This window comes from Corylus avellana, chromosome ca7, assembly GCF_901000735.1.
Source record: "Corylus avellana chromosome ca7, CavTom2PMs-1.0".
Lineage (NCBI taxonomy): Eukaryota > Viridiplantae > Streptophyta > Magnoliopsida > Fagales > Betulaceae > Corylus > Corylus avellana.
Window position 1 is genome coordinate 22,427,482 of NC_081547.1, and position 8,371 is coordinate 22,435,852.

Below are 8,371 nucleotides of genomic sequence, written 5' to 3' on the forward strand. Positions count from 1 at the left end.
AATCAAACGATTTCGGAAGGTTTTTGCCTTTAGGCAACAATTCAATTCGATATTTTGCCTTTTTAAAAGTTTGACTATAGATATAAAAACAAAGTAAATGTACTGAAGAACACAGTTTTTGGCATGATACAAGTTGGAGCTTTTCACCAATGCCCTGTCTCAGCCTATCAACCACTAAGAACAGGGAGTATTGCTCTTTTTGAGGCAGGACATAAAGATTGTGAGAAAATAGAGAAAAGAGCACAAAATATCTCCACATCAGAAGTAGGCGGCAAAAAGCAGAAGTGCATTGGATCTAATTAAGTGGGTGATCATATATTCAGACTCCACTATGTTCAACATGCCCACCACCATTTTAGTGGTTGACTGTCTCAGAATCCTTTCTAAAGCCTTCTTGCTTTCATACTTCAACCATTAATTCTGCAGAGAAAACAGAGGAAAAGGAGAATGGACTACTCTGTTCTACATATGATGACCCTTTTATTAAAATAGGCAAAAACAGAACAGTAATAGATGCATGTATTATAAGTAATGCATGGAAATAATCAACCAGATACACAATTAAAACATGAAAGCTTCAAAGAGATAAAAGTAATAAATAAATCTGTTAATCAAGGATTCTAAGAACTACTGGTTCATTCTATATGGAAAAGGAATGCCCATCTACTTATTATTGATTGATTTAAGGGTCTTAGAGTAATGATGATATAATGTAATAGTTAAATAGCACCATGGTGATAATCCCAGAAGATGTTCAAATATATACCGAATCTATCTTGATGCACAACTAGAAATCTGTATGGATATTTTAATGGATACAACATAATCATTTGCATCCAATAAATTATGGAAGATATTACATCAGGGTACCTGATTGGGCTATATCCGCTATCATTTCTCTTTATTATAAATTATAAACTTTATTAGGCTTACAAATAATTTTTTTTTAAAAGAACTTTTACAACATGATGTGGCACAATATGATTGGCTTTCTCAAAAGTTGAATTTATCTATTTTCCAATCATGTTGTGCCACATTATGTTGTAAAATTTGTTTGTATGCCTAACATTCTTCATAAATTATACATTTTCTTCATGGGAATTGAGTTGAAGTGACTAATTCCGGGAAATTAAGGGGTGTCAAGAACAAAGAAATTGTTGCATCAAATCAATTATGGAAGATATTACATCATGGTACCTGATTGGGCTATGTCCGACATGAAAAATTTAAGCTTACAAAACCATATACATAAGCCTGATTAGTATTAGCCGCATAGAGATTTCACTGATATCCTGATGGGGCTGGGTCAGGCAATGATTCAATTGGTCTCGAGGGAACACCTGTGGTTTCCACCGTCTAGGCCCATTCTTAGCAATTCTCAACCGATAAGTGCTACCATGGTAACGTTCTGGTAGAGTAGCTACAATTAGTCACTCCCTCCAACCCTTTTAATTGAAAAAAAAAAAAAACAACTTTTATATCCAGTGAGCTCAAGGGCTCTCAGGTTATGGAGAGGGCACAAGATGGATGGTTCTTTAGCAATGTCAAGCTAGCACCATGAGATTAAAAGAAGAAGAAGCTAGCACCATGAAAAACTAACATTTGGATCTTTCTCTCACAGCCATTAGATGATCTATAATTCATGTCAATCCATGGCGGAGGCATATGCTGCCACCATCGTTATAGTGTCATACATTGTGCATGTTGATGATGTTAGAATATAAATTAAATAATTAAATTTATCAATTCTTATAAGCTTAAACTTTTAGGATAATTGATGCATGACTTAATGCGGTATCAGAGCAAAGGTCTTAGATTTGAACCTTTTCTTTGTCATTCATTTATCATTTTAGTTAAATATTTTACGTGTTAGACCGCACTCATTAAAGAGGAGTTTAAGCGGAGGTCAATTGGCTGAGGACCACGCCTTATGAAGCGTAGGTCACTAGATCGAATCCCTTTCCCCCTTTCCCTCTCATTGTGTAGACATGTCAAAAAAAAAAAGAAGAAAAAAAAAAGGTGGGAAATGAGAGTTTAAACCCACATATGAGAGAAAATGGTAATAAGATTAAATTCATCCCTTTTTATAAACTCCAACTTCTAAGGTAAGTGGTAATTTAACATATGAAAGGTAAAAAATGGACAAACTACACATTAAAATGTGTTTCCTCAACCTTTCAATTTTCATTACCAGTTTGTAGTTAATTTTTGTCCATAATTAAGAGCCGCAATGATATTAGTTAATATGAAAGCTTCAAAGAGATAAAGTAATATATAAATTTGTTAATCAAGGATTCTAAGCACTAGTGGTTCATTCTATAATAGAAAAGGAATGGCCATCAACTTATTATTGATTGATTGAAGGGTCTTAGAGTAATGATGATATAATGTAATAGTTAAATAGCACCATGGAGATTATCTTAAAAGATGTTAAAATATATACCGAATCTATCTTGATGCACAACTAGAAATCTGTAGGGATATTTTAATGGATATCACATAATCATTAGCATCCAATCAACTATGGAAGATATTACATCAGGGTACCTGATTGGGCTATATCCGCTATCATTTTTCTTTGTTATAAATTATAAACTTTACTAAGCTTACAAACAAATTTTTTTTAAAAAAACTTTTACAACATGATGTGGCACAATATGATTGGGTTTCTCAAAAATTGAATTTATCTATTTTTCAATCATGTTGTGCCACATTATGTTATAAAATTTGTTTGTAAGCCTAGGATTCTTCATAAATTATACATTTTCTTTATCGGAATTGGGTTGAAGTGACTAATTCCGAAAAATTAAGGGGTGTCAAGAACAAAGAAATTGTTGCATCAAATCAATTATGGAATTACATCATGGTACCTGATTGGGCTATGTTTGATATGAAAATGTAAGCTTACAAAACCATATACATAAGCCTGATTAGTATTAGCTGCATAGAGAATTCACTGATATCCTAATGGGGCAGGGTCAGGCAATGACTCAACTGGTTTCGAGGGAACACCTGTGGTTTCCACCGTCTAGGCCCATTCTTAGCAATTCTCAACCGATAAGTGCTACCATGGTAACGTCCTGATAGAGTAGCTACAATTAGTCACTCCCTCCAACCCTTTTAATTAAAAAAAAAAAAAAAAAAAAACTTTTATATCCAATGAGCTCAAGGGCTCTGAGGTTATGGAGAGGGCACAAGATGGATAGTTCTTTAGCAATGTCAAGCTAGCACCATGAGATTAAAAGAAGAAGAAGAAGAAGAAGCTAGCACCATGAAAAACTAACATTTGGATCTTTCTCTCACAGCCATTAGATGATCGATAATTCATGTCAATCCATGGCGGAGGCATATGCCACCACCATTGTTATAGTGTCATACTTTGTGCATGTTGATGATGTTAGAATATAAATTAAATAATTAAATTTATCAATTCTTATAAGCTTAAATTTTTAGGATAACTAGTGCATGACTTAATACGGTATCAGAGCAAAGGTCTTGGATTTGAACATTTTCTTTGTCATTCATTTATTATTTTAGTTAAATATTTTACGTATTAGACCTTACTCATTAAAGAGGAGTTTAAGCGAAGGTCAATTGGTTAGGGACCACGCCTCATGAACCGTAGGTCACTAGATCGAATCCCCTTCCCCCTTTCCCTCTCATTTTGTAGACGTGTCAAAAAAAAAAAAAAAAAAAAGAGGTGGGAAATGAGAGTTTAAACCCACGTGTGAGAGAAAATGGTAATATGATTAAATTCATCCATTTTTATAAACTCCAACTTCTAAGGTAAGTAGTAATTTAACATATGAAAGGTAAAAAATGGACAAACTACACATTAAAATGTGTTTCCTCAACCTTTCAATTTTCATTACCAGTTTGTAGTTAATTTTTGTCCATAATTAAGAGCCACAGTGATATTAATTAATATGAAACCGTCAATAAATCATAGCTCAGAATATATTTGTTTTTTTGGAAATAATCAACCAAATACACAATTAAAACATGAAAGCTTCAAAGAGATAAAGTAATATATAAATCTGTTAATCAAGGATTCTAAGCAGTAGTGGTTCATTCTATAATGGAAAAGGAATGGCCATCAACTTATTATTGATTGATTGAAGGGTCTTAGGGTAATGATGAAATAATGTAATAGTTAAATAGCACCATGGAGATTATCTTAGAAGATGTTAAAATATATACCGAATCTATCTTGATGCACAACTAGAAATCTGTATGGATATTTTAATGGATACCACATAATCATTAGCATCCAATCAATTATGGAAGATATTACATCATGGTACCTGATTGGGCTATATCCGCTATCATTTATCTTTGTTATAAATTATAAACTTTACTAAGCTTATAAACAATTTTTTTTTTTAAAAAAACTTTTACAACATGATGTGTCACAATATGATGGGGTTTCTCAAAAGTTGAATTTATCTATTTTCCAACCATGTTGTGCCACATTATGTTATACAATTTGTTTGTAAACCTAGCATTCTTCATAAATTATACATTTTCTTTATCAGAACCGGGTTGAAGTGACTAATTCCGAAAAATTAAAGGGTGTCAAGAACAAAGAAATTGTTGCATCAAATCAATTATGGAAGATATTACATCATGGTACTTGATTGGGCTATGTCTGATATGAAAAATTTAAGCTTACAAAACCACATACATAAGTTTGATTAGTATTAACCCTTTTGAGAATTTACTAATATCTTGATGGGATTGGGTCAGACAATGATTCAATTGGTTTCGAGGGAGCATCTGCGGTTTCCGCCATTTCTTAGCAATTCTCAATAGGTAAGTGCTACCATGGTAACGTCCTGGTAGAGTAGCTACAGATTAGTCACTCCCTCAACCCTTTTTAATTAAAAAAAAAAAAAAAAAAAAAACCTTCTATATCCAAGGAGCTCAAGGGCTCTCAGGTTATGGAGAGGATAAACCTGCAAAGGCAACATCCTTTTATCTCTGCACAAGATGGATGGTTCTTTAGCAATGTCAAGCTAGCACCATGAGATTAAAAAATTTTTTTAAAAAAAAAGAAAAAAAGAAAAAAAGCTAGCACCATGAAAATGCCGCCACCATCATACTTTATGCATGTTGATGATGTTAGAATATAAATTAAATAATTAAATTCATCAATTCTTATAAGCTTAAGCTTTTAAAATATGGTATCAGAGCAAAAGTCTTAAATTTAAACATTTTCTTTGTCATTCATTTATCATTTTAGTTAAATATTTCACGTGTTGGACCTTACTCATTAAAGCGGAGGTCAATTGGCTCAGGACCAGGGGCGGACCTACAGCTTGTGTTCGGGGGACGAATGTCCCCCCAAAATCTTTCCAAATTTTCTTAAATTGCCTTAAAAATCTACCCATTTTATAAATTTGTCCCTAAAAAATGATATTTTGTCCCCCCAAAATAATATTTGTATCCCTTTTAAAATTTTTTTTTCTTAGTTTTGCTCCCCCAAAATAATATATGTGTCCATTTTAATTATTATTTTTTTATAGTTTTGCTCCCCCCAAAGAAATAATATTTGTTTTCCCTTTATTTCTTTTTTTATTTTATTTTTAAAAAAACTTTGCCCCCTCCTTCAATATAAAAAACCTAAAATACCCAATTCATTTAGTTTCCCTCTATATTCTAGTTCGCTTCTAATTAAAAACTCAATTGGATTTAGGACTTTGATTGAATATGTGAATGAAAAAAGTTAAATGGTTTGGGATCTTTGAGTAGCTTCTAACCAACAATCAAAAAAAAAAAAAAAAACCAACAATTAGTTTTTTGAATAGTTATTTTAACATCATTTAGGTTTATAATATTTGTTTTGACATCACAAATTAAATGGTTTAATAATTTATAACTGCACCATTGTTTGACTTGACTTTTAGTATTTCTCTTCTTGTTATTTGGGGCTTGTGGGGATTGTTACGAAAAATAGTTAATGCTCAAAGGTACTTTTTTTCTTAGACCCTATAAATCGTGTTTAATTTATTTTGCTAGTTTTTTTTTTTTTTTTTTTTATTATTTTTATTCTACGCTATTTTGCTAGTTTTTTTTTTTTTTTTTTTTTAATATTATTATGTATTTGTGATGCCATGAGTTTAGATGCAACACTTCTATGCTTTTATTTTATACAAACATACATATAAAGAGATTATGTGTATCTATATGCTTTTGTATTTGTACGAGTCCGTCCATTTCCTCTACCCAAAAATAAAAAATAAATTCCGTCCCCCTTACCTCAAATCCTAGTTCCGCCCCTGCTCAGGACCATGTCTCATGAAGTATAAGTCACTAGTTCGAATTCCCTTCCCCCTTTCCTTCTCTTTGTGTAGACATATCAAAAGAAAAAAGGGGAGGGGGCAGTGGGGAGGAAGGAGAGGAATGAGAGTTTAAACACATACTTGAGAGAAAATGGTAATATGATTAAATTCATCCATTTTTATAAATTCTAACTTTTAAGATAAGTTGTAATTTAATAGATGAAAAGTAAAAAATGGACAAACTAAACATTAAGATGTGTTTCCTCAACCTTTCAATTATCTTTACCGGTTTGTAGTTAATTGTTGTCCATAATTAAGAGCCACAATGAATATTAATTAATATGAAACTGTCAATAAATCATAGCCCACAATATATTTGTTTTAGGATGAATAAAAAACTAAAAAAAATTGTCAGAAGTGGGATTTGAACCCACGCCCTCTCACGAAGACCAGAACTTGAGTCTGGCGCCTTAGACCACTCGGCCATCCTGACACACATGGCAAGTATCATGTTTAAAATAGATTAACTATATTTATCAATTCTTTACAACCATAATTTATGGCCTACACTATGTCCGATGGGCCTGCGTGCCCATTTGATTTGGATGCCCTACCAGGTCGTTGATCGAAGCCTTTAATGCAATTTATGGATTATTGATGTTATTTAATGTATTAGTACTATGATATTTTTTTGGTAGCTTTTATGTATGTGGATGTGTAGTTAAGAAAAGAAAATTTTATATTAGATCTTCCTCTGCACGTGAAAAATGCATACGTATTGCATTAATCCATGAAAGAGGTGGCAAAACGGGTTGGGTCGACCCATTTATGATAAATCCAAATACGACCTGTTTAGCTAAATTGTCAACCACACCAAATTCGAACACGATATGATAAGTTCACGGGTCACCCGACATGATCCACTTAACTCGTTTAGCCTTTTTTTTTTTGTAAAAAAAAAAATGAAAGTGATGAGTTGGGTCATATCAAAGTAAACAATTCATAAACTGACCCGTTTATGACCTAAACCTGTCTATTAAGGGTAAACCAAAAAAAAATAAAAAATTTAATCGTGTCTGGTAGGTCACGACCCATCAAAAGCAAAACAAATGGGTCGACCCTATTTATGACCCAAACCCGTTTAGGGTAAACTCAAACCCGATAATTTCGTGTCGTGTTTGTGTCGGGCCGCGTCAAAATTGCCGGCCCTACATGAAGGTATACATTGGATGACCAAATTATCTTAATAACCTCTGAGGACAAATTTTAGATAGGTTACTTAAAAAGAGGTTTTATCTACAAATAGTTTAAAAAAAAAAAAAAAAACTTTGAATTTATGATGGAGAGCCAACTATTGCAGCTAAATCCAAGAAAGAAAAATGTTAATAAACAAGCTTGTTACCATTACTTTTTAATCACCATCCAAAAGAGGGCGAAAGAAAATCAAATTAAAACATAAAAAGAACCAAATATATTGTTCGCTTTTCCATGATTTCCATTCTACTATAAATAGGCTTGATTTCCATTCTAATTTATGTAAAGTATTATTTTCCCTTTTGAACATGACACTACTTTAAAAACAATTTTTACCCTGCGATTAATTTAAAATTATGATTCCCAGTAAAGAAACAAGGATTTCAGTTGGTGTTATGCTTCCTCAATCACCCATCTGATGGGTTTCCATCAACTTAAATAAAACATTACATAATATTTGTTACAGGAGATAACAATTACATATGAACTATACAAGATATCAGATAACATCTAATCACTTTACATTTGAATTCAAAAGAGGATAAACACGAGTGACATTTGACTTTGATTTGGCTAAGAATGATCTTGTGCTTCAACATCCAGAATCCCAGATGCAATACAATACAATACACCTTTATTGTCAAGTAATTGTGTGCAGAAATAACAAGAGAGTTTGAAAATTTATTTAGATCAAAGGGGGTTTTCCATGTCCTTTGAAATGCTGCCCCTCACAAACAAGACAGCCATGGCGCAAGAAAAGGTTTATTTGGCTTTCAGTAGAAGCAAAACCACAAGGTGGGATTATTTTTCTCAGTGATGGCCTTGAAAACACCATC

At 32.5% G+C, this 8,371-nt stretch overlaps 1 non-coding gene across 1 annotated transcript; it reads right to left on the reverse strand.

Moving 5' to 3' along the window:
• Window positions 1–6,690: 6,690 nt before the first annotated feature.
• TRNAL-CAA (transfer RNA leucine (anticodon CAA)) lies at window positions 6,691–6,774 on the reverse strand. Its single transcript has one exon. It is a non-coding gene; the product is annotated as a tRNA-Leu (tRNA).
• Window positions 6,775–8,371: the final 1,597 nt, after the last annotated feature.